The following is a 25877-nucleotide window of genomic DNA, read 5'->3' as shown; positions in this document are numbered from 1 at the left end:
TTATGCTTTCTGGGTGGAAGGGTCTAGAGAGAGAGAGATATATATGTATGTTTGTGTTTTAGTAGAGATGGGGTTTTACCATGTTGGCCAGGCTGATCTCAAACTCCTGACTTCAGGTGATCCACCTGCCTCAGCCTTCCCAATAAATATATATATATATATATGTGTGTGTGTGTGTGTGTGTGTGTGTAAATCTCTCTCTCTATATATTTATTTTACTTTATTTTATTTTTTTGAGATGAGAGTCTTGCTATGTTGATCAAAGTGGACTCACTCTTCTGGGTTCCAGTGATCCTCTCACTTCAGCCTCCCAGGTAGATGGGACTCTAGGTGCCACACCACTGTACCTGGAAAGCCAGGGTCTTTTTTTTTCTTTTCTCTTTTTTTTTTGAGACAGTGTCGCTTTGTCACTCAAGCTGGAGTACAGTGGCGCGATCTCGGCTCACTGCAACCTCTGCTTCCTGGGTTCAAGCGATTCTCATACCTCAGCCTCCCGAGTAGCTGGAATCACAGGTGTGGACTACCACGCCCAGCTAATTTTTGTGTTTTTAGTAGAGACAGGATTTTACCATATTGGTCAGGCGGGTTTCAAACTCCTGACCTCAAGTGATCTGCCTGCCTCGGCCTCCCAAAGTGCTGGGATTACAGGTTCCCAGCTTTTAATTTTTAAGGCACAGTAGGAGCCATGAAAGAGGAAGCATCTCCCAGCTAGAGGTGACCCACCCAGGGGCCCCATCAGCCTAGATGCTGAGGAGGTCAGCATCTCACACAATGTAATCTCTTGTTAGAATCTTGCTTTGGGGGCTCTGATTCCAGCGAAGGTGGAAGACCATTCGGAGGCAATGGAGGCCCGGAGAGGTGATGTGTGTTGTCCAGTGTCACACAGGAGTGTGACAATCATCTAGGCCAGTCTTCGTTTAAAGAAGGAGGGACCAGGCCAGGCACGTGAAAGCCCACTAAGGGACCCAGCAGTGAAGAGGGCGAGTTCTCTTGACCAGACAGCCTGTCCCTGGGAGGCGGGTTGTGAAGCCACAAGGCCCTGCCCTGGCACCCACCAGCCTGGGTCCTGGTTTCCTGTTCTGATCTGAGCTGGGCTGGTTTTCTCCTAGTTCCTAACAGACAGACACATGCCCCCAAGACCTAAAAGCACCCAAGGAGAAGAAACTCTGCTGAACAGAGTCACATCTTCATGGTGAAGTTCAGAAGTCAGCACAGTAGGCAAAAAAATAAAAAATAAAAAAATCCTGGCCGGCCGTGGTGGCTCATGCCTGTAATCCCAGCACTTTGGGAGGCTGAGGCAGGCGGATCACGAGGTCAGGAATTTGAGAACAGCCTGACCAACGTGGTGAAACCTCGTTTCTACTAAAAATACAAAAATTAGCCGGATGCGGTGGCACGCACCTGTAATCCCAGCTACTCAGGTGGCTGAGGCAGGAGGAACGTTTGAACTGGGGAGGCAGAGGTTGCAGTGAGCCGAGATTTTGCCACTGCACTCCAGCCTAGACAACAAAGGCGAGACTCTGTCTCAAAAAAAAAAATTCCTGACAATCTCCCGAGTTGCTCCTGAAGGCTGGTTTTCCATGCACTGGTTTTGTGTGTCTGGTGCTGTACTGGAACATCAATGAGTCAGTGCATAATAGAAACAGCAGTAGACATTATACAATAAAGTACAATGCACAATATAAAAAAATGGGAAGCAGAGTGCTATAGCTCTTTTAGAATTTGTCCAGCAGGCTTTCCAGTTTCCCCACACTAAAAAACAAAAAACAAAAAAACCCATAGAAACAAATACAAACAAATACAATAGGCAAAATACACTTTTATATTATTTAAAGTTTTTAAAATTGAAAAAGAAAAGCATTTGGCCCTTTGAGTATAGCTGAATTCGGCTCAGTGAAATGAGGGTATGGCTGGGTAGCACACGCCTGCCACCCCAGCTACTCAGGAGGCTCAGGTGGGAGGATCGATTGAGCCCAGGAGTTTGAGACCAACCTGGGCAACACAGGGAGACCCCTGTCTCTAAACAAAAAAAAAAGAAAAAATGAGGGTACAGTGGAATCCCACTGTATGTTTGATGCACTGAGGACATCTTCAGAATGTGCGAAGTTGTCTTGATACCCAACAGGAGTGTTATCTGTGTATGTGTGATTATCCCAGGGTCTCTCATGCTTGAGTGTGATAACCTTGGAGAGAGTTTTTGGATATCTAGGTGTCTGATGTGAGAGACAGAGTGGACAGAGGGAGACAGCCTTTCTTGACCTGGTGAGGCCTAAATAAATAAATAAATAAATAAAGCAGAGTCTCTTTGGTTACCGCAGCCCCTAGATTTAGGCCCCTTCTGACTTTGTCATTGTTCCTGCACGTTTCAAGTCTGCAGTTGAAGGCCTCATCCAGGAGTTGATGTGAAAGGGCTTCGGCCTCCTGGGTCTTTGGATTTGATCCCACAGTCCCTGAGGCTCTGCCTGAGTGGACCTGTCTCAAAATAAATGAGTAATAAACGAGGTATGACCTTTGAATGTACCCCAACTGTCCTCCATGATTGATGTGGTTGAAAAATGCTTCTCTTTAGATAAACTAATCATCGGCTCAACACCTTGGACACCTAAAACCAAAAGAAGAGGAACCTGATTTTTCGTTTTCTCTGATCATCCCCAAATAGCTGCTGGGTGAGGAGGGAGCATTTGATTCCACCTTGGAGCTTATTCTCGAATGCATTATGGAGCTCTCATTCAGCAGGGCAGAGCTGAAAAGCACCCGAGATTGTGCAGCTGATGTGCACAGACCAGAATGTTCCGTAAGAGCTCACTCCAGAGAAAACCCAACAGGTGTCCCTGACCCTGCCCTGTGGTGACTGTGAAAGGTGTCACCCCAGTGAAGGTACATTCATTTTCTTGCTGGTGGCCAACCAGGTGACCTTTTGAGTGACCCTTCTGGGCAACGATTGCAATTGATGTCAAGAGCCATGTATATCTTCATAACCTTTGACCCAGGGAACCCACTTTGGGAATCTTTCCTAAGAAAAACAGTAAAAAGTATGGACAAAATGTCACATAAAGATTTTTAGCTCAGCTTTATGTTATTGTTTTTTTTTTTTTTTTTTTGAGACGGAGTCTCGCTCTGTCGCCCGGGCTGGAGTGCAGTGGCCGGATCTCAGCTCACTGCAAGCTCCGCCTCCCGGGTTCCCGCCATTCTCCTGCCTCAGCCTCCCAAGTAGCTGGGACTACAGGCGCCCGCCACCTCGCCCGGCTAATTTTTTTGTATTTTTAGTAGAGACGGGGTTTCACCATGTTAGCCAGGATGGTCTCGATCTCCTGACCTCGTGATCCGCCCGTCTCGGCCTCCCAAAGTGCTGGGATGACAGGCTTGAGCCACCGCGCCCGGCCTATGTTATTGTTAATACAGGGTCTCACTCTGTCCACTAGGCTGGAGTGTAGCGGCATGATCATGATGTAGCCTTGACCTCCAGGGTTCAAGCAGTCCTCCCACCTCAGCCTCCCAAGTACCTCAGTTTTCAATTCAATTGGGAACAGCAGTGGTTCCCTAATTTGATTCCATAGGCTTCTTCAGAATCCCCTGGAATAACTACAGATACTCACATAGATTGGCAAGTGTCATCTCTAGAGGCAGAAGCTGGGACCACAGGTGCCCGCCACCATGCCTGGCTAATTTTTTTTTATTTTTAGTAGAGATGAGGTCTTGCTGTGTCGCCCACACTGATCTCAAATTCAAGCTCAAGCCACCCTCCCCGCTTGGCTTCTCAAAGTGTTGGGATTACAGGCATGAGCCATTGCACCTGGCCAGCTCAGCTTTTTACAGTAACAAAGTAAATGGGAAATAATCTAAGTGTCTGACAGTAACCACCTACTTAAGTTATGCTTTGGCCGCATGGTGGAATATTACACAGCTACGCAAAGTCAGGGCCCTGGAGGCTGTGAGAAGACTTAGAAAACCATCTGTCATTTATAGGAAACAAGACTTTGAGTAAATAGACCAAAATGGTGTCAGAGGTTGTGTTAGGGAGATAAGAATAGTGAGATATTCTTTTTTTTTTTTTTTTTTTTTTTTTTTGAGACGGAGTCTCGCTCTAGCCCGGGCTGGAGTGCAGTGGCCGGATCTCAGCTCACTGCAAGCTCCGCCTCCCGGGTTTACGCCATTCTCCTGCCTCAGCCTCCGGAGTAGCTGGACTACAGGCGCCCGCCACCTCGCCCGGCTAGTTTTTTTTTTGTATTTTTAGTAGAGACGGGGTTTCACCGTGTTAGCCAGGATGGTCTTGATCTCCTGACCTCGTGATCCGCCCGTCTCGGCCTCCCAAAGTGCTGGGATGACAGGCTTGAGCCACCGCGCCCGGCCTATGTTATTGTTAATACAGGGTCTCACTCTGTCCACTAGGCTGGAGTGTAGGGCATGATCATGATGTAGCCTTGACCTCCAGGGTTCAAGCAGTCCTCCCACCTCAGCCTCCCAAGTACCTCAGTTTTCAATTCAATTGGGAACAGCAGTGGTTCCCTAATTTGATTCCATAGGCTTCTTCAGAATCCCCTGGAATAACTACAGATACTCACATAGATTGGCAAGTGTCATCTCTAGAGGCAGAAGCTGGGACCACAGGTGCCCGCCACCATGCCTGGCTAATTTTTTTTTATTTTTAGTAGAGATGAGGTCTTGCTGTGTCGCCCACACTGATCTCAAATTCAAGCTCAAGCCACCCTCCCCGCTTGGCTTCTCAAAGTGTTGGGATTACAGGCATGAGCCATTGCACCTGGCCAGCTCAGCTTTTTACAGTAACAAAGTAAATGGGAAATAATCTAAGTGTCTGACAGTAACCACCTACTTAAGTTATGCTTTGGCCGCATGGTGGAATATTACACAGCTATGCAAAGTCAGGGCCCTGGAGGCTGTGAGAAGACTTAGAAAACCATCTGTCATTTATAGGAAACAAGACTTTGAGTAAATAGACCAAAATGGTGTCAGAGGTTGTGTTAGGGAGATAAGAATAGTGAGATATTCTTTCCCTCTCTCTCGTTTGCATGTTTTTTTTGTAATGTGATTATGTTACTTTTATTGTAAGAAAACCTCCCCTTCTCCCCTTCTTTTTTCCTCTCCACTAAGAGTGTCCTCTTCTTTTCTTCTCTTCTGTTGCCCAGGTTGGAGTGCTGTGGTGTGATCACAGCTCACTGCAGCCTCGACCTCCCTGACTCAGGTGATCCTCCTGCCTCAGGTGATCCTCCTGCCTCAGCCTCCTGAGCAGCTGGGACCACAGGTGCATGCCACTACATCTGATTAATTTTTTAATTATTTGTAGAGATGGGGTCTCCCTATGTTACCCAGGCTAGTCTAGCACTTCTGGCTGAAACAGTCCTCCTGCCTTGGCCTCCCAAAGTGCTGGAATTACAGATGTGAGCCACTGAGCTTGGCCTCTTTTCTTCTTAAGAAACCTAGAATACTACTGCTTTCAGGAAAACAGAGAAAACCAAACTTCAGATTACTTCATAAAAGATATGCAACAAAACAGTTCAATTAATAAAACTTAGGCCCAGGCATCCCTGAGGTGGAATACTGACAGGTCTGATTAAAGAAAAACAGCTAGCAATTCTTGAATATATCAGCCACCATGGACCATCTCCTAGATCTACGCAGAAGACATTGTTGTTGCCATTTTATAATTGAGGAAACCTGGCGTCAGAGGGAGGTCACAAGATTTTTCTAGATTTTTCTAGAATCTCATCATTCCTTCCCGTCAAGCAGCTGATAGGATTAAGGAATCTAGAGACACCCCCATACCAGTAACTGTCTTCAGGTCCTATAGAAATTATTTGCAGGGCCAGGTGTGGTGGCTTGCGCCTGTAATCCCAATACTTTTGGAGGTCGAGGCGGGCAGATCATTTGAGGTCAGGAGTTTGAAACCAGCCTGGCCAACGTGGTGAAACCCCACCTCTACTAACAATACAAAAATTAGCCAGGCGTGATGGTGCACGTGTAGTCCCAGCTACTCGGGAGGCTGAGGCAGGAGAATCGCTTGAACCTGGGAGGCGGAGGTTGCAGTGAGCCAAGATTGTGCCATTGCACTCCAGCCTGGGTGACAGAGTGAGACTCTGTCTCAAAAAAAAAAAAAAGAAATTATTTTCAGGGAAAGGTAAGATGAATGAGAGCCACTAATGAACAGTTGCCAAGTGTTTTCTGTTTGGGGACTGTATGTAATTCCAAAGCAAAGTGAACTTTGGTTCAGGCAGTGGGAGCTGTGTTCCATGTGTTCTCAATGGAAGATGAGTGACCTTATGGCTCCAAGCACCTGACCAATCTCTCTGCTCCTGTCTCCTGGACGTCTGGGGAGCAAGGGTGCAGAGGGTGTGCCCAACCTCTCTTGGGGAGAGGGACCACTTTTCAGAACCCTCTTCCTGTGCTCTGTGATGGGAGGCAGAGGCAGAAGAAAAGGATGTGTCTGCCTCTGAGAAGCCCGTATGGAGCAGACAGGAGCAGACAGACGAAGGCACCCCAGCGGGTGGCTGAGCTATAACCGTTTATGGGATTGCAAATTTCGAGACAGACTCTTAGGGTGTGTGACGCAGCCCACTTGTCATCTTTGCCTGTGTTTTAGAAGGGTTAGGATTCATTGCTCCTCAGCCATTTTTTAAAGGGAGGCACTAAATATAGAAAGTACCTGGTAGGTAGGTACCAAACATATGTTTGATGAATGAGTATATGAGTTAATTTTCTACTTTGGGTGGACAGTTATATTTTTGGGTGGACAATTTTTTATTATTAGATTTTTTTTTTCTTTTAGAAACAGGGTCTTGCTCTGTTGTCCAGGTGCAAGCATGGCTCACTACAGCCTCTAACTCCTGAGCTCCAGGGATCCGCCCACCTTGGCCTCCCAAAGAACTGGGACTACAGGCTCTCTCCACTGTGCCTGGCTGATAATTTACATTGACATCTTTATTTATTTATTATTTTATTTTGAGACAGAGTCTTGCTCTGTCACCCAAGCTGGAGTGCAGTGGTGCAGTCTTGGCTCACTGTAACCTCAACCTCTTGGGTTTAAGTGATCCTAGTGCCTCAGCCTCTGAGTAGCTGGGACTATAGGCTTTGAGCCACCACAGCTGGCTAATTTTTGTGTTTTTAGTAGAGATGGGGTTTCACTTTGTTGGCTAGGCTGGTCTCGAACTCCTGGCCTCAGGTGATCTGCCCGCCTCAGCCTCCCAAAGTGCTGGGATTACAGACGTGAGCCACTGTGCCTGGCTTAAATTGGATCTTTAAAAATATTCATTTCATGCCCAGGATTTATCATTTTGATGTGTGTATATAAGTTTTTCTGTGATTAGATGCAAAAGGGGGACACGTCTTAGCATCTCAAATAGGCATTTATTGAATGTCCAGAAAAACCCTAGGTTTGCCCATTGTCTTCCCTGTCTGTATCCCCTACCCCACCTTTCTCTTGTCCTCACATCTGGGCTCTCTGCTCCTCAGCACCTGGGAAAGGAAGTGATAATTAAGTCAGCTGCTGTGGCTGAAGAAGTGAAGAATGACCCCAGCTACTTGCTGAACTGGGCCCTGGGCTCACTAAGCTGAGTCATGCTGAGTCATGCAGGCTCCTTGTCCTTACAGTTTCGAGGGTCAGAGGAAGAAAATGAAGGACTAAAACACAAGGGGAACACGGTGACAGTAGAGGTTTCTGCTGGGTGTACATCATCTCATTTAATCCTCATCAAAACCTTATGGTAGGCTGGGTGCAGTGGCTGATGACTGTAATCCCAACACTTTGGGAGGTAGAGGAGGGAGGATTGCTTGAGCCCAAGAGTTCCAGAGCAGCCTGGGCAACATCAGGAAGCCCCCATCTCTACAAAAAAATAAAGATATTATCTAGGCATGGTAGCATTCACCAGTAGTCCCAGCTGTTTGGGAGGCTGAAGTGGGAGGATTGCATGAGCCGGGAGGTCGAGGCTTCAGGGAGCTGTGATTGTGCCACTATACTCTATCCTGGGCAACAGAGTGAGACTCTGTCTCCAGCATATTAAAAATACAAAAGCACAAAACCTTGTGGGAGATTCCATTCAACTTAGCCAATCGTTGGGGGTGCCCACCAGGCAGGAAGCAATTCTGGTAAAAGGTTTAGTCCTGGGAGGAGTTGGGGCCTGTGGCAGTTCCAAGCTTTTCATCATCTGAGATATCAATTGCATCTGCTCCTTGGCTGCTTGGTGCACATGGGCCTGTGGGTGCTTGGTGCTCATGGGCCTGGCCTCTGCGTCGTGTCACCAGCTCTGCCATTTGCTCACTCTGTGTTGCTGGCGGGTCGTGTCACTTGTCTGAGCCTCCCTTTCCTTCCCTGTGGACAGCGATCCCGAGACGGGCCTGGTGAATGCAGTTCAGCATGTTTGTTGCAGGCCCTGGTGTGTTGCGGGCCCTGGTGACTAAGGTCGGCTCCTCCCCACTGGCCATACCTGGAGGGCACTGTCACCTTGCTGCTCTCTCAGAGGAGTGTGGCTGCCTACTGGACGGCAGCTGGGGTCTCTTCTAGTCTGTCCCTGCTCTTCTGCCCCTCCTGCCTCCCACCCTGCCCCACCTTATTCTCAGAGCATGGGACAATTCCTCTGTTAGGGTGAATAATTGAGCGTTAACTCTAGGAACAGACGGCTATGAATAGATGTGAGGGAAGAAAGCGTTTTGCCAAGTTTGAGCTGAGCTGAGGATTGTCGGCACTGAATTGAAGATGAGTTTCCTGGCTCTCTGTTCTACTTAGCATTGATCAAGCACCATGTCTTGAATTTTCAAAAAAAGAAGGAGAAGAAAAAAGTCAGAAAGGGGTTTATATATTTCACCTGAGGTCAGGAGTTCGAGACCACCTTGGCCAACATGGCGAAACCCTGTCTCTACTAAAAATCCAAAAATTAGCCAGGCAGGGTGGCACATGCCTGTAATCCCAGCTACTTGGGAGGCTGGGGCACAAGAGTTACTTGAACCTGGGAGGCAGAGGTTGCAGTGAGCTGAGATCATGCCACTGCACTCCACCCTGGACGACAGAGCAAGACTTCATCTAAAAAAAAAAAAAAAGAGAGAGATGGGTTTCCTTGAAGACATTGCAAAGCCAGCAACCCCCGGGGAGCCAGATGAAAGCACCAGTGGGAAATGTCATCAGCAGTGCTTCATCAAAGGCATTGATTGTTTTCTGGGCCCCACTGGTTCCTCTCCCGTTGTTGTCCTTAATTGTGGAAACTTGTTCATTAGAGTTTCATTAAGGCTGGCCCTGGCTGTCACCCCTCCTTTGCTCTCTTTGATCACTGCAAAGTCATCCACTTCCTTGTGGAATCCTCGGGGTTCCTCGACATCTTTGCCACTCATGTTCAAATTCAGACCAGACCTCATATATTTCAGAACAGGGTCCTCCTCTGCACCCAGGTACCTGCTTGGAAGGACCTAGTGTGTGAGAAGCTATTATTGGGAGGAAACTTACTTAGCCCATATCTGGTGCAGTGGCCACCAGATGTGGACACTGAGGTCCTGAGATGAGCTGACAGTGAGTGCTCGGGAAGGGACAACCTCCGTTTCTGAGGTTTTTTTTTTTTTTTTTGAGACAGAGTCTCGCTCTGTCACCAGGCTGGAGTGCAGTGGAGCAATCTCAGCTCACTGCAACCTCTGCCTCCCGAGTTCAGACGACGATTCTCTTGCCTCAGCCCCCTGAGTAGCTGGGACTATAGGCGTGTGCTATCATGCCCAGCTAATTTTTGTATTTGTATTAGAGATAGGGTTTCACCATGTTGGCCAGGATGGTCTCGATCTCTTGACCTCGTGATCCGCCTGCCTCGGCCTCCCAAAGTGCTGGGACTACAGGCGTGAGTCACCGCGCCCGGCCTGTTTCTGAGCTTCTTTAGGTGCCTCTTGTAATTTGAGCACAGTTTCTTCCTCCAAAGGCTGTCCCCAAGGAACCTGCAAATCCACAGGATTTTTAAATGCAGTCTTGACAGGCTGTGTGGCAACCTAGTGGCAGGAGGGGGAGGGGAACCCACATTAGCTGCATCGTGATTCTCTGGCTCTGTCCAGAGGAACTTAGCACATATCTCCCACCAGGGACCAATTAATTCTGCAGGAAGTTATGGTTTACATTTTCCCCTGGAAGCTTAGGCCCTGCACACATTTATGTGCCTTGGCCCTCAGAGCATCCTCCTGCAAGTTTTGTTTAATCACAGTCATGATTGAAAATGCACAGCATTTTCCCGTGATTTTATTAGCTAGTCCTTACCCACATTTCATCTGCTTTCCCTTAAACACTTTTTTGGGTCTGTGTTTATAGACCCTGAATAAACACAAATCCTTGACTTTAATTAGGAAGCCAGCAATGGCCAAAAAAGGAGGCTCATTCTGTCTGTTTCTCTTCTACTGTGGATATTGAAAGGAAAGTAAATGAGGACAGGGGATCCTGCAGTAGACAATAGAGTGGTCTTGGGGTGAAGGATTGTTGGGGTCTCCTCATCCCCAATAGACCATGTTCCCTGGGTCAGCTTAAGTGACATCTTGAATAGATCACTTCGTCTCCCTCCCTCCCTCCCTCCTTCCCTCCCTTCTTTCCTTCTTTCCTTCCTTCCTTGCTTCACAAAGGCATACCAGCTTTTCATAACACCATTTCATGATGGTATCTTAGAGGGCAGTGATTTTTGCCTGTGTTCACGTTGGTATCTCTGCACTTAGAATAGAACATACTCTAGGTGTTCAGTAAATATTTGTTTAATGAATAAGTGAGTACCTGCCATTCCATCATTAGGAATCCTTTTCTTTCTTTTAATCCCAGGCTTCTATCTTCAGGGTATCTTAAAAAAATACCCCGGAGGGAGGGTACAGAATACATTAGATCCCAAACAGTAAGTTGGTCACAGGAAGAGAGATGGAATTCTACAGGCTGTGGGGAAGGGAGGACTCAAAGCTGTCTGATATGTAGAGAGTTGTTTTGGAAATTGGTACGAAGAGAGTGAGAGAAGAGGTTCAGCTAGTTTACTGGCAGTAATATTGTGGGCAAGTCACCCAAGCTCTCTGAGATAAATGTCCTAATCCACAAATGAGGAGGGAATGATAATGCCAGATTCTTACCTTGAGTCTCCCCTGCCCTTTCCCACTTGGCTTCTGTTTCCCCATGGCCCCTCTGTCCTCCTGGGTCTTCCCACTGGCACTTCCTCAGGACATCCGTTCTGCTTCACTGTGTGCCAGGCACTGTACTAGGCTCAGGGACTGCAGTGGTGGATGGGGTAGATGAGTCATCCCAGGACCTCAGTGTCCACATCTGGCCACTGCACCAGAGACTGGCTAAGGTCCCTCCCAATAATAGCTTCTCACACACTAGGTCCTTCCAAGCAGGTACCTGGGTGCAGAGGAGGACCCTGTTCTGAAATATGTAAGGGTCTGGTCTGAATTTGAACATGAGTGGCAAAGATGTTGAGGAACCCTTTTGCATCTGAACCAGGAAGTTTAGATAGAAAGAGACCCAGTGCTGATACAGGGAGCTGTGATCTAGGGAAGTCTGGGCTACCATGGCCTGTGGGGTGTGAGGTAGGGGTTGGGGGACATTGATCTCAACCTGACAGGTTAAGGAGGGCTTCCCATAGGAAATGAAAACCAATCGGGTAGCAGCTGTGTTTAATTACTGTTTAGATTCTTAGCTCTAAGCAAAGTGCCTTGGTGTTCAATGAATGAATGAAGGAGTGGATGCCTGTAAAAGTGTCTTATAAACTGTAGTGTGCAGTGCAAATGGTAAGTGCTGGTATTATGATTGTGGAGGGTAGAGCAGGGGCACCTAAAACAAGCTTCATCTCCCAGTTTCCTGAGGACCAGCTGCTGGCTGAGAGCTAAGGTCTACCCAAGAACACAGCCAACTGGCATGTTGGCGTCAGCCTCTATCTCGTCTCCCACCCAGGGAAGCAGATTGCCATCTACCATGTTGACATCTTTAGCCTACCCGGTAGCCCGCAGCCCTTCCTAAGAGGACCTAGGTTTGCACATCCAGGCCTAGTCCTCTGGACCATGGTCCTAGGGTTGGTGGCTGACTAAGGAGGTAACTGGGAGGAAGTGTGTGTGTGTGTGTGTGTGTGTGTGTGTATGTGTGTGTGTTTAGCAATGTGTGATGCCCAGCAAATGCTAAAAAACATCTGGAACGTATATTCACATCACTAACCTCTAACCCTCCACGACAGCTGCCATCCCCAGCAAAGCTTTCCCTGTTGTCCTCTCCTCCAGCTTACTGAACTTGTGGTCAGGGATGGCAACTCATTCATCTTTGTAACTCCAGTGTCCAGCATGAGGCCAGGCACATCTGGGTCTTGGGACAGTTTGCTGAATGAATGAACAAGCTTCAGATAATGTTATTCAGAATGTAGCTGATGCTGAATGGCTTCTAGGGTAGGGGAAGAGGGATGTTTCTGGAAATGACCTTTTGCTACTACTTTAGATGTTTTGCAATAGCAGATGCTTGAAATTCTGCTTCACACTTGTTCTCTGTGGTGAGAGATGAAGAAACACTTCCTTTGTTCACACTTGGCTCTGAGGCTGTGTAGACATGCAGAGGCCTCTCCTTCACTTCCGCCACCCTGGGAGCCTGAGTCCATTCTGTAGGACTCTGTAGGACTCTGTCATGGTGTGATGGCACTCAGGGGTCTACCTTTACTGAATTCTGCAGCTTCGTGGGTTGGTGGGTCTTATGGGTACTTTTTATATTTTGGGGTGCTCAGCCTCCTACCCACCTTCCTGGTTGGGGGTACCCTCAGTGTGTAAGTCTTGGAGGGAGGCAGAGCCTCTTCTGCCAGTATGGAAGCTGAGGTAGACAAGACATTCTTTTTCGCAGCCTGTGGCCTGCTGAGGCTCTGCCATGTGACTTCAGCTTGGCCACGTGACCACTACTATCTTCGGCTCTGACCCTGGGCTAAGTACTGCACAGATGCAGGGGCAGGAAGGGATTGTTTAGAGTTGAGGCCCAGTAGGAGTGGCAGTGTCTGCAGCAGATGTCCCCTGACGTGGCCTTGGCCACATTCTCCCCCTGCACAGTATCCGTGGTCCTTTGAGTGTGGCTCTGCACTTTGCCTGTTGATTCTGGGAGTTTCTCGTATCTTCTCATCAAAATCCTCTTTTCCATAAAATAGTCATAGCTGATTTCTGTTGTTGATGTTCCATAGCCTTGACTGGCGTATGCCACCAGGCTATAGCAAGGCGCCGTGTGCCTGCTGTGGGCCTTGGTGACATGGTGAGACAGGGAGCTTGGGTGCCTCTCTGCACCTGCCTCCCATTCTGGGAGGTAGATAGCCCCCCAGCCTGATGCCGTGCCTTGAACACTCAGGCTTCTGTGGTTCAGTTCCAAAGAGGTGAACCCATCTTCTGTGTGGCAGGCACTGTGCTAACCACAGGCATGCAAAGATAAACCTGTATCAGCTTCCCAGGGCTGCTTTAGCCATCTCACAAACTGGGGACTCAACAGACATCTAGTGTCCGAGAGCTGTTCTGGAGGCTGGCAGTCCAAGGGGAAGGTGCCAGTAGGGTTGGTTCCTTCTTGGGGATGTGTGGGAGAGTCCATTTCATGCCACCCCCCAACTTCTGGAGTTTTGGGGCAGTGTTTGGCATACCTTGGCTTGTAGGTGTGACACCCTCTGCCTTCGTGTGCACGTGGCCTTCTCCCTGTGTGTGTCTGTGTCTTCACGTGCGTATCATCTTACTGGGGCCCACCCTACTCTTCTGTAGAGATTACATCTGCAAAGATCCTAAACCCAAATAACATTACATTCTTTGACATTAGGGGTCAAGACTTCAGTGTATGAATTTTGGGGGACACAATTCAGTATATAACCAAGAAGTAATCCTGGACTTTAAGGAGCTTACAGTCCAGAGGTGGAGAGACACACACAATTGGATGATGGTGTCCAGATGGTGGGAGAATTGAGGGAGGTAGGCAGAGGTGCTGTGGTGGCACAAGGACTCCTTTTATTTTTGAGACAGAATCTGGTTTTGTCTCCCAGGCAAAACCACTGTCTGAGTGCAGTGGTGCGATCTCAGCTCACTGCAGCTTCCACTTCTTGGGTTCAAGTGCTTCTCCCACCTCAGCCTCATGAGTAGCTGGGACTACAGGTGTGAACCACCACATCCGGCTAATTTTTTTTTTTTTTAGAGAGTTTCGCTCTGTCGCCCAAGCTGGAGTGCAGTGGTGTGATCTTGGCTCACTGCAAACTCCACCTCCTGGGTTCCAGCGATTCTTCTGCCTCAGCCTCCTGAGTAGCTGGGACTACAGGTGCCTGCCACCACACCTGGCTAATCTTTGTATTTTTAGTAGAGACTGGGTTTCCCTGTGTTGTCCAGTCAGGTCTCAAATGCCTGACCTCAAGTGATCTGCCTGCCTTGGCCTCCCAAAGTGCTGGGATTATAGGCATGAGCCACTGTGTTCAGCCAGAGTTCTTTTTTTGTTTGTTTTTTTTGAGACAAAGTCTTGGTCTGTCACCCAGGCTGGAGTGTAGTGGTGTGATCTCGGCCTTCTGCAACCTCTGCCTCCTGAGTTCAAGTGATTCTCCTGCCTCAGCCTCCCAAATAGCTGGGATTACGGGTGCGTATCACCACACCTGGTTAATTTTTGTATTTTCAGTAGAGACAGGGTTTCACTATGTTTGCCAAGCTGGTCTCAAACTCCTGATCTCAAGTGATCCGCCCGCCTTGGACTCCCAAAGTGCTGGGATTACAGGTGTAAGCCACCACGCCCGGAGAGGAAGATGTTAAGTTCTATAATGAACAAGATGATTGAGAGGGTGCCTGCACCCACGGTTACCATGCTGACCCCAGCCTTGCCCATCCACAGTAAGCCCTACCTTTGTTTTGTAGAATTTAAAGGTAGCCAGGAAACGCTGTGTTACCAGAGAGGAAAGGTTGCTCTTCCTTCTTGCTGTGTATTCCTTTCGGCCCTGGCTGCCAGGAAGCTCAGAGCTGAATTTGCGCTTGGTCACAGCAGCTATCACCAGCCTGCAGGTTCAGGCCATTTGCTTTGTCAGAGTTCCCACTGTCATATTTTCTTCTGTTTGTAATCCTCGCGGGTTCTTTTCTTGTTGTAAGTGATCTCAACTGTCTCTTGGAAAGAGGCAAGGTATAATAAACATATACATGATAAAGAAAGGTGGAGATGCGAACAATGGGTCATCAGGACTCCGGAGCTCTGCTCTCTTCCAAAAGTATTGGTCTGAGTTAAATGCTTCTCTGGAAAGACTGGCTGATCTTGGAGATTAGGGATTTTAGGCTCTTGGAAAACAAGTCCTGTGTGTCCTTCATCTCAGGGTCTCCAGCATTTATTGCAGTGCCTCACAGTGTTCGTTAAAGAGCGATGAAAAACAGTGAACTAATAATGATGGCTGAAACCGTGTTATCTTTCTGAGCGCTGTTCTGAGAGGGGGCGGCAGTAGGGTCATTTCTTGCTCTGACAAGTGGGCAGGGTCCTGAGGGGACATTTTCCCCACTTCCAATTCATTTTCAGATTGTATCAGATTTTTAAAAAATGTTTTTGTTTTATTTTATTTTATTTTATTTTTGAGGCAGGGTCTTACTCTGTTGCCCAGGCTGGAGTGCCTTGACGGTCTGAACTCAAGCAATCCTCCCACTTCAGCCTTCTGAGTAGCTGGGACCACAGGCATGCATCACCACACCTATCCAATTTTTCTATTATTTGTAGATACAGAGTCTCACTATGTTGCCCGGGCTGGTCTCCAACTCCTTGGCTCATGCACTGTGCGTGCCTCAGCCTGGCCTCCCAAAGTGCTGAGATTACAGGCGTGAACCACCATGCCCGGCCTAAAAATTATTACTCGGATCATACCATCCCTCTGCTTAAAACCTTCCTTAATAGCTTCCTGATGTCTTTTTTTTTTTGGAGACAGGGTCTCACTCTGTTGCCCAGGCTGGAGTGCAATAGTGCAATCTCAGCTCAGTGCAGCCTCTGCCTCCCAGGTTCAAGCGATTCTCCTACCTTAGCCTCCCAAGTAGCTGGGACTAAAGGTGCGTGCCACCACACCCAGCTAATTTTTGTAGTTTTTGGTAGAGACAGGGTTTCACCATGTTGGCTAGGTTGGTCTCAAACTCCTCGCCTCAAGTGATCTGCCCACCTCGGCCTCCCAAAGTGCTGGGATTACAGGCATGAGCCACTGTGCCCGGCCAGAAATTTATTTCTTATAGTTCTGGAGGCTGAGAAGTCCCAGGTGGAGGGGCTGCGTCTGCTGAGTCTTTTTGCTCACCAGAGTGAGGATTCTCTGCAGAGTCCCGAGGCTGTGCAGGGCATCACATGATGAGGGGGCTAAGCCTGCTCACATTGGTAACTCAGGTCTCTCTTTTTCTTCTTATACAGTCACCAGTTCCCCTCCCATGATAACCCATTAATCCATTAACTCACCAACCCATAGCCCATGCATGGATTAATCCATTCATGAGGGCAGAGTCCTCATAATCTGATCACCTCATAAAAGCCCTGCCTCTCAATACCGCCACACTGGGAATTACATTTCAACATGAGTTTTGGAGAGGGCTTTCAAATGTCCATTCTATTCAGCTAGTATTTATTGAGCACATACTTAGTGCCAGGCAGGCACTGTGTTAGGGCCTAGGGATATAATGGAGAGCAAAAGACGCAGTATTTGCCCTCCTGGAATTTTCATTTCAACTCCTCAGCCTGTTGTACCTTTTTTTTATTTTTATAAATTAAAAAAATTAGCCATTACACATGGCTGATTTCCTTTTTATTATTTTTAGAGACAGGGTCTCACTATGTTGCCCAGGCTTGTTGTGAACTCATAGCCTCAAGCAGTCCTCCCACCTCAGCCTCCCAAGGTGCTAGGATTATAGTTGTGAGCTACTGTGCCCAGCCAAGACATGGTTTAAAGGTACAACAAGGCCGGGCACGGTGTCTCACACCTGTAATCCTAGCACTTTGGGGGGCCAAGGTGGGCAGATCACTTGAGATCAGGAGTTCAAGACCAGCCTGGCCAACATGGCGAAACCCCATCTCTACTAAAAATATAAAAAATTAGCTAGGTGCAGTGGTGGCCGCCTGTAATCCCAGCTACTCGGGAGGCTGAGGCAGGAGAATCGCTTGAGTCCCTGTCTCTACTAAAAGTACAAAAAATTAGCCAGGTGCAGTGGCAGGTGCCTGTAATCCCAGCTACTTGGGAGGCTGAGACAGGAGGATCGCTTGAGCCTCAGAGGTCAAGGCTGCAGGAGGCCATGATCCTGCCACTACACTCTAGCCTGACAGAGTGTAACCCCGTCTTGGGGAATTAAAAAAAAAAAAAAAAAATATATATATATACACACACACACACACACATACACACACACACACGCATGCACGCATGGACACACACACATACACTGTATTGTTCTTTACCTCTTCATTTGCTCAGCAGCATGAAATATTATACATATTACGTATATACCCGTCATTTACTGAACACCTATTATGTGTCATAGATAAAACATACTTTAGATATATAGAGCATGCATATACATGTATGTGTTATGACTACCTAAAACAAGCATTTATCGAATGCCAACTATATGCTACAAATAAACAAGTTTGTATGTATAAAACATGCATATACAGTATATACATATATGTATATTCACGTGTTTATGGAGCACCTACTTGGTGCCCACACCGTGCTGGGCACCAGGGAGTGCACAGCCTAGTAGAAGAGATGGAGAAGAAAACTGTGCCTTCATAGATGGGGAAGTGCCCTAAAACTGAGGACGACTTGGAGAGGTGGCCCTCTTACTGCCTCGGAAAGTCAACGATATGAAATAAGAAAGGGCATCAGGCCTGCGAGGTCCTGAACACGTCCTGAGGCTGGGGTGGGAGTGAGTTCTGGTTGCGCTGCTCTGCTGCCTTGATGAGGACCCTCTCTGGCCATGCATCTGCTACCTACACCCCGGTCCCTGCAGAGGGAACGACTCAGAGTGCCCCTTACATGCTGATTTAGGTGCTTGCCAAAATCAGAGATTGTCTGAGGAGTAACTTAATTTGAGTTCCTTCAAAACAATCAGTGAGATAGAAACTTGAGAAGAGCCTCGGTAGGCTTTGGAAGTAGAGACCGCCTTTCACTGCTCAGTGGGCAGCTGCTATCTGTGCTGCTGGTGTTGGCAATGTTTACTGGTAGGAGAGAGGGTAAGAGACCACAGGAGGTCTAAGGCCTGGAAGGCTCCAGTCGTCCTGCCAGTAAACAGAGACCCTATTTTCCAGAGACGCACTGAGAGGTGGTGCAAAGAGCAGAAAACACATATGCTTCTCTGTGGCTTCCAGTCTTAAGTGAGTGTGTGATGAGTGTTATGATAACGAAAAGTGAAAATGAAGATGCCGTTATTAATACATGTTGGGGGGAAAAGACAGAACCTGGTGTTTGTCCTGGCAGGTCAGCCTCCTAGCTGTGTGATGCTGGGCTGTGATTTCACTTCTTGAAATTTCAGTTTCCACTTCTGTAAAATGGGCAGGTTGTACTAGAAGATCTCCAGAGTCTATTTTGAAACGAACTCTCCCAACGTTGCAATGATAAGTGCTCTCAGTTCATGTGCAGTGTTGAGAGTTTTCTTTGTAGACTTTTTCTTTGGGCTCTTGCTGAAATGTACACATCTGGCTGTTTTTCAATTAAATCGAGGAAAAAAACCCCCATCCACCATAATTTACATAATAAAGACATTGAACTCAGCCTGTTTCTGTCCCAGTGTGAGTGTTAGACACCTTGCGGGGTTATGGGCCTTGGTAATCATGGAGGGGAAGAAGCTGTGTTTATGAAGTCCTTTCAATATTTATCCAACGCCCACAGGGAGCGGAGGCCTTGACCTCAGTGGACTGGATGTGGGTTAGAGAACATGAGGGGTTACCCTCATCCTCAGAGAGTTTATGGTGTAAAGTGGGCTTGCTAAGACTCCTAAACATTTGGAAACACTGTTCCTGTCAGGTGACATGTGCAAATACCTGGAGATGGGAAAGATCTCAGCATAGTCAAAGAACATTCACAGGTCCACGTGGCTGAATTAGAGGGTTCCTGAGTATAAGATTCTCCCCGGGGCCTGAAAACTTAAGGAGATGAATAACTCCTTCCTTCTCAGGCCCAATCCCTGGTTGCAAGACCACTTGGGTCAGCAGCGTGCGTCAGCAAGATAGCAGAATCAGGAAGAGAGCCAGCCGGAAGACACCTACCCTGGCCGGAAGACAGGTACTTCTGAAGATCAAGAAAGAGGCCATCCGAGTACAACGTAGCAGTTACGTCCGACTAGGAGACTATGAAACCTTTGCTCCGTCCTCACTTGGGGCCGACGCCATTTTAGGCCTCAGCCCGCCTGCACCCAGGCGCTCATTAAAACAGCATGTTGCTGCACACTGCCTCATGTTGTCTGTTGGCGCACTCTCCGGGTCCCAACCAATACAAAAACCTTACATCGAAGACATCAGGGTCAGGTGATGGTGGCTTTGTAAGCTGTGTTAAAGGGACTTGCGTCCCAATCTGTAGGCCGTGGGAGCCAGTGGAGGATTTGTGTACTAGAAATGGTGGGTCCGGGCATGATGGCTCACGCCTGTAATCTCAGCACTTTGGGAAGCCGAGGCAGGCAGATCGCTTGAGGCCAAGAGTTCGAGACCAGCCTGGCCAACATGGTGAAACCCCATCTCTACTCAAAATACAAAAATTAGCTGGGCGAGGTGACGCCTGCCTGTGCAATCCCAGCTAGTCAGGAGGCTGAGGCAGAAGAATCACTTGAACCTAGGAGGTGGAGGTTGCAGTGAGCCAAGATCGTGCCACTGCACTCCAGCCTGGGCGACAGAGCAAGACTCAGTCTCATAAAAAAGAAAAGAGCCGGGCGCGGTGACTCACGCCTGTAATCCCGGCAGGTGGATCACGAGGTCAGGAGATTGAAACCATCCTGGCTAACACGGTGAAACCCTGTCTCTACTAAAAATACAAAAAAAGAAAAAAAAAATTAGCCAGGCATGGTGGCGGACGCCTGTAGTCCCAGCTACTAGGGAGGCCTGCGGCAGGAGAATGGCGTGAACCCAGCAGGCGGAGCTTGCAGTGAGCTGAGATTGCGCCATTGAACTTCAGCCTGGGCGACAGAGCGAGACTCTGTCTCAAAAAAAAAAGAAAAAAAGAAAAGGTGGGAGGTGGCAGATGAGAGACTGGAGTCCGGGGCCCACAATGAGAGAGGGATGTCGTGTTTGCACCCATGGAAGGCTTGGGGACTTAGCCCAGCCTCCAAGGTGCCATCAATAAGCCACAGTCAGACCTGAAATGGTAGCCAGAATAGGAAGTGGGACCTAGTAGCAACCAGCAGCCTCTCATTAACCCATAGAGCTTTGTGTCAGTCAGCGCTGTGTTGCAAGTTACAGTAACCAAACTCAAGCTAGCTTAAATCTAGAAAAGATCATTTATTGTGTCAAGTCACTACCCGGTTGGGCATGGCTGATCCAGGGCCCCCAACTGTGTGGGCCAGGTTTTGTCTCCTGTGTCCTGGCTGTGCTTTTCTTTCTTGTTTCTCAAGCAGTCTCTCCTTTCAAGATGGCAAGAGGCCATCAGCTTGGATTCAGGTTTCTATCCACTCATGTTTGCAACCCTGTAGGGTAGGGGGAAGGTACCCCTTTCCTAGTGGCTTCAGCCAAGGTGTGAGAGAAGTCTCTTATTGTCCATTTAGGGGCACATGGCTGCGTTTGAGCCATCTATTGGTTCTGGAGGTTCCATGCTTTGACTGTCCTCCTCTAGGTAATGTGCCACCCCTGGAGCATGAGGGGAGGGTTAGGGGATGCCCCAGAGGAAAGCAGTGCCATTACCAGAAGGGGCTTGGAGGCTGGCATGCAGTACTGGGTTTGCTTTTGCCTCTGGTGTCTTTGTCCATTTTCTGTTGCTTACAACAGAATACCTGAAACTGAGTAACTTATAAAGAAAAGGAAGCTATTTTTTTCTTACAGTTCTGGAGGCTGAGATGTCCATTGTTGAGGGGCTGCATCTGGTGAGGGCCTTCTTGCTGTTGGGGACTCTGCAAATTCCTGAGGCTGTGCAGAGCATCCCATGGTAAGGGGCTGAGAGAGCTCATGTGCTAGCTCAGGTCTCTCTTCCTCTTATAAAGCCACCAGTCCCACTCCCAAGACAACCCATTAATCCATTAACCTATTAATCCATGAATGGATGAATCCATTCACGAAGGCAGAGCCCTCATGATCTAGCCACCATCTCTTAAGGTCCCACCTCTGAACACTGCCAAATTGGGGATTGAGTTTCTTTCTTTTTTCTTTTTTTTTTTGTTGAGACAGAGTCTTGCTCTGTCGCCCAGGCTGGAGTGCAGTGGCGCGATCTCAGCTCCCTGCAAGCTCTGCCTCCCGGGTTCACGCCATTCTCCTGCCTCAGCCTCCCAAGTAGCTGGGTCTACAGGCGCCCGCCACCATGACCAGCTAATTTTTCTGTATTTTTAGTAGAGACGGGGTTTCACCGTGTCAGCCAGGATGGTCTCCATCTCCTGACCTTGTCATCTGCCCACCTCAGCCTCCCAAAGTGCTGGGATTACAGGCGTGAGCCACTGCGCCTGGTGGGGATTAAGTTTCAACATGAGTTTTGAGGGGGACAAGTGTTGAAACTGTAGCACCTGGCTAGGGAGACTTCTGCAGTGGTGACCTGAACTGGGAGAGTGAGTGGCCTAGAGGAGGGAGGTGTGGGCAGTTCTGGGGCCTCTCCTCGGGGCCGCTCAACTACCACTTGAATCAGTTTCCTGTCTCTCTCCACCCCACCTGCTTCCCCTCTCTCTTCCCTTAGCAATCATTTATTGAAACCTTGTCCCTCTTCTGAATCCCCCAGAATTTTGTTTGCATCTTCATGCCCCTTACCGGTGCCTAGGGGTGATGGCCAGAATATTTAACCTTGGGCACAGATTGCAGTACTTTCTGGAAGCCTCTACTGGTGCCCCAACACTAATTCTTTCCTTGCTGCATCCTAGGGGAGGTTCCGGAGTGCTGGGGAAGGGGCACTTACAGTGAGGGCTCCTGGGGCAGCAGCTACTTCCCAGCCTGTGTGGAAGGACTCACTATTTTAACAGCTGGGCAGCCATGCCAGTGAGAAGTGGCTGGTTTGAAAGCATTCAGGGCGGGGCTGGGGTAGACTATTCTTCCCTTCCATCCTTTCCCCACCCCTACTAACCCTCAGTGGCTTTTCAGTGGGCCTTTTGCAGATTGAATGTTGCACTGATTTGTTATGGAGGGCGACTGCTCTGGGCTGGTGTAGTTGTTCAGGACCTGCTGCCCTGTACCCCGAGGTCCTGCCGGACCACCTGTGCCACACTCACTCTATTTGCTCTGAAGCATTTTTTTTTGGTTTTGTTTTTTCTGAGAGCAATCAGGTTTATAGGCTTTGGAAAGTGTGCAAATATTTGATTTTAATTAAGGAAGTCTGGAATGGGGAATAGAAAAAGGTTACTTCTCGTTTACTATTTCTGGGGGGTGGGGGAGGATGTGGCACCTCCAGCCACATGGTGGGTCACCATTGTCTCCAGGGTGGACCAGGCACCCAAGAGGAATGGCGAGCGAGAGGCAGTAGGTCACCGGCTCAGGGAGCCCAGGGGATTTTAAGAGGGTGAATAAGGCAAGAGGGTGAGCAATGTGGAGCTTTCCCTGGCCAGGACGGAGCATAGAGAGGTCATGAGAAAGACCTGCCTCCTGGATAGTGGCACCTACTGCCTGTTAGTACTTGCTGCCAGCCGCTGTGGTGCCCATCCCATCCGCTGGATGATCTCACCTAATCCTCACCACAACCCTTAGTGGTAAATATTATCAGTCCCACTTTACAGCAGAGGAAACTGAGCCCAGAGAGGTTAAGAAAATTGTCCCAGATCACCCAGCTACTGAGTGGCAACCCTGGTGTGTCAGGCTTCAAAGCTGTGCTAAAAACCACCACTCTGGAGTGCTTGGAGGGCATTCCTAGAGGACCCAGGACTATTTTGAGGAGGGCAGGTGGGGTCCCATGAATTAAAGCCCTAGCGTGTGCAATGAATGAAGTGTTATCCTGACTGGTGGAGCCTGCCTGTTTTCTGTAAGAGGGAGGAAAAAAGGTGTTGGGGGAGGGCAGGGCAGTGGCCACATCCTGGGGTACAGGGAGGAGAATGAGCCCTGGAGCCCAGTGTTCCCATGCCAGCCCTGCCCCCAGCATCATGTGGCCTTGGGTGACTCATCCCATCTCTCTGAGCCGGCTTCCTTCCCAGTGAGATGAGGGTAGCAACCACAGTAACAGCACTGACTGTGGGCTTCCTAAGTGCCAGGTGCATGGATTAGGCCTCCCTCGCTTGGATGCTCAGTGGATGGGGAAGAGGGCCTCCCTGCCAGCCCTGATGGGGAGACACTGGATGGGGAGGTCCTGGGCTACTGGAAAGTGTTCAGCCATCTGCAAGGAGAGGGAAGCAGCTCCTGTCCCATGTCTGGCTTCAGGCCCCTGCAGCCCTCTGAGTGTTGTCCCTGCAGCCAGAGACAGGCAGGGGACTTTTAAGGATAGGACTTCTTGCCACAGCCCTAAATAGTGCTTCTCTCTGCTGGTGGGCGGTGCTCCCCGCCTTGGCGGCTCAGCAGGATCACCTCCTCAGGCATTCAGAGGAAAAATACAGAGGCCCCAGCTGTGCAGCACCATCACCTGGGAGCTGTCTGTAAACCCTGATCTCCGATTCCGGGGAACAATATTTTTAAAAGCTCCCCGGTGATTCCAATCAGAGGCTGGCTTCTCCTAGGACCTGCTGCGGGTTCCTGCCAATTGGATGTATTCATTAGGGCCTGGGAGGGCCCCGGAGAAAATCGGCTTTATGGGGCAGCGCTTCGGCTTCTTGCGCCCAGTCCCGCACCCCGCGGGAGAGAGAGGGCTGTGTCCTCTACAGGCCTCGGCGGAGCCCGGCGATGCGCAGACTTGCTCCCGGGCGGTCCCCGGTGTCGCCGCATCCCCGCGTCCCCAGCGTCCCCGCATCCCCGTGGCTGGTGCACAGCGCACGTGAGCGCTGCCTCCTCCCTGCTCTGGGACTGGCCTGGATCCCTCCCTCCCTGCCGTGGATCCCTTCCTGCTGGTGGGGCTGTGTGTGGCCATGCTCAGGGTGACCTGGCACAGTAACTCCCACCCAGTGCCTGCTGCCCAATGGTGTCTTCTTATTTAAAATTTTTGTTGTTGTTGTTAATTTAGCAGCGTATTTTTTTTATTTATATATTTTTTAACAGAGACAGGATCTTGCTGTGTTGCCCAGGCTGGTCTTGAGCTCCTGGACTCAAACGATCCTCTCTCCTCTGCCTCCCAAAATGCTGGGATTACAGGCATGAGCCACTTCCAAGGGTATTTTTTTTTAAACAGCTCCACTAAGGTATAATTGGTATATGGAAAAAATTGCACATATTTAATGTATACATTTTGGAGAGTCGGACATGCATGTTTGTACCTAGACTGTGGTGACTGCGGTACTTTCTGAAGTGGCTTGGTGACAGCCAACTGCAGGCCTGGGGACAGAAATTAAGATGTGGTGAGCCCAGCTGGACAGCCATGACAATTTAGAATGAGAATTTAAAACAGGCAAGGCTTTTAGAGATCTGCTGGAAATGATGTTCATGCATTTGCTTTTTTGGTTCAGAATCAGATTTTTCTCGCATTTGTTACATGTATTTGGTTTGGTTGCTTCTAGAGAAATACTATTTCTTGACCTTCTGCTATTGGCCAGTCACTTCACTTTCCATACATTGTTGCAAAGTAAGTTTGTGAGGATTACAGATGAAGAAACAAGATTCCTTAAGAGTGCTGTGTTGGTAAATGAGTCAGGATTTGGATCAAGGTCTGTCTGGCTTTAAAGTTCATCCCTGTGTGCAGTGATGGCACGCTAATTCCATAAATGGAAAACCAGAATGGAATTGTCCAACAGAGTAGCCACTAGCCACGTGGGGCTATTTATGTTTCAGTTAATTAAAATTAAATCAGATAAAAAATTCAGTTCCTCAGTTGCAGTAGCCAGAGTTCAAGTGCTCAGTAACCACATGTGGCCTGAGCTAAGGTATTGGACAGTGCAGATAGAAATCATCTTCATCAAGGCAGAAGGTTCTATTGGACAGGGCTGAGCTGAAGGGACCACATGGCACAGACAGGGCTCTGGGGCCTGGGCTGGGTGTTGGAGGATAGTTAGAGAAGGGGAAAGTGTGACCAGGCTGTCTGATCCTGTTAATGTCACTACCAGTGGCCAGCCATCTTGGTTGAGGGGTTTCCTAGGACTTGGGACTTGCATTGCTAAAGCTGGGAAAATTCCCTGGCCAATGGGGACAAGTTGGTCACTCTCTTCACTACACACAGTATCCATGTGGATGTCATTACTGCACTCAGTACCGGGACACAAAAAGGAATGCCCACTCGAGTTACTCTCAGTCCAGTGGGGAAGCTAGGTGAATATATGATGGCGTCCTTCACCTATAGTGTGAGGAGTGCTCTGAGAGAAGGGGACAGGGTTTGGGTGGACCAGCAGGGTCACCCATCTGGACAGCCGGCTCCCTGAACTGAGACCCAAAGCCCGGGAAGCAGTTCACCAGGTGAAGGGCTTTGGAAATGGGGGGAAGCTAAGTCAGGAAGCTTGGTCCTGGTCCTGCTCTGCTGTGATCCTACTCTCAGGCCCCAGGCATGTTCTTTTCTTGCAGACTTTAGATTCCCTCACCTATAAAATCAGGGAGTTGGACCAGATACCCAGAAATAGTATTCTCTATCTCTGCAAATGTCAATTTCCAAGTAAATAGTGACATACCTTTAAAAGTGATATATCCTTACACTGAGGAAGTATTTGATAATTAGTTCTCCATTGTTTCAGAAACATCATTTTTATCTTGCTCATCTATTAGTGAGCTCCTCTCCATGTCTCCACTT

The 25877-nt window shown here is 48.7% G+C and overlaps 1 protein-coding gene and 1 pseudogene across 23 annotated transcripts in view; both read left to right on the top strand.

Moving 5' to 3' along the window:
• CYRIB (CYFIP related Rac1 interactor B) overlaps positions 1–25877 on the top strand; it is a 177560-nt gene that overhangs the window by 9837 nt on the left and 141846 nt on the right. Inside the window, exon 2 of one of the 23 annotated variants that reach the window (XM_033202875.1) lies at positions 19090–19196. The exons of the other annotated variants lie outside the window; for them this stretch is intronic. The gene's annotated coding sequence lies outside the window, so the exon portion shown is untranslated. The remainder of the gene's footprint in view (positions 1–19089; positions 19197–25877) is intronic. 23 annotated transcript variants of the gene reach the window in all.
• On the top strand, positions 1700–1750 carry LOC117079689 (annotated as a pseudogene).

Source organism: Trachypithecus francoisi, unplaced genomic scaffold (assembly GCF_009764315.1).
Source record: "Trachypithecus francoisi isolate TF-2019V2 unplaced genomic scaffold, Tfra_2.0 Lachesis_group7, whole genome shotgun sequence".
NCBI lineage: Eukaryota > Metazoa > Chordata > Mammalia > Primates > Cercopithecidae > Trachypithecus > Trachypithecus francoisi.
This window is presented reverse-complemented; position numbering and strand designations above follow the sequence as displayed.